At 31.5% G+C, this 833-nt stretch overlaps 1 protein-coding gene across 1 annotated transcript in view; it reads left to right on the forward strand.

Annotated features, from left to right (window-relative positions):
* The window catches only part of LOC107711013 (sorting nexin-5), a 7,687-nt gene that overhangs the window by 1,589 nt on the left and 5,265 nt on the right, over nucleotides 1–833 (forward strand). The window lies entirely within an intron of this gene.

The following is an 833-nucleotide window of genomic DNA, read 5'->3' on the forward strand; positions in this document are numbered from 1 at the left end:
AGAATTCCAAGGTGTGCCTTTACCTGCCTTTTAAAATCAATTTTCCATGTTATCCGAATTAATGACAGTGGTAAAAGATTCCATGATTTCATTGCCCTAAATGTTACTGTACGTTTAAGAAAATTAGTTTTAGCATTAGGGAGTAGAAATCTACCCTCTGTTGCACGTCTAGTAGCATATTCATGTGACTGAACATTAGATTGTAATTGATTATACTGATCCAAAGGAGATTATACTGATCCAATGGAGATATACAATATCCAGTTAAAAAAAGAAATGTTGTTGAAATATTGGGTGCAAAAATAAATCAATAATGTTTAATAGGATTTTAAACAACAAATTTATTGTTTTTTTCCGATGGACTGTCAATTCTGTAACCACATTGTCAGCATTGTTACTCTACCTTGGTAACAGAGTTTGACAGTAACAGAATTGATTGATTTTCTTTATTTTTTGCCAAAAACTCCACTTGCTAGCATAAATGCTAAGAGCACATAGCAGCACTAATGAAATCACGATTAAAAGATTTTTAAGTAACACAAAGTGTGATCAATGAAAAAAGCTGTTTACCTTTTGATATTGTGGTAACAGATTTGACACTTTATAAAATAACTCTTGATGTAAGAACTTTTTGATTAAAATATTTTCTTAGAGAGAGCACATAGACTTTTCAGTGCTTCAGATCTTAACAGTGAGGGAAAGTGACATCATTTCCTGTATCTTACATAGTTGTGGGAGAACTGATATAATATTTCACCTATGCATACCTTTTAAAATTAAAAAAATACCTATGTCTTCACAGAACCGTCCACTTGGAGCAAATATTTTTCATC

Source organism: Sinocyclocheilus rhinocerous, unplaced genomic scaffold (genome assembly GCF_001515625.1).
Source record: "Sinocyclocheilus rhinocerous isolate Xijiao unplaced genomic scaffold, SAMN03320098_v1.1 scaffold85, whole genome shotgun sequence".
Lineage (NCBI taxonomy): Eukaryota > Metazoa > Chordata > Actinopteri > Cypriniformes > Cyprinidae > Sinocyclocheilus > Sinocyclocheilus rhinocerous.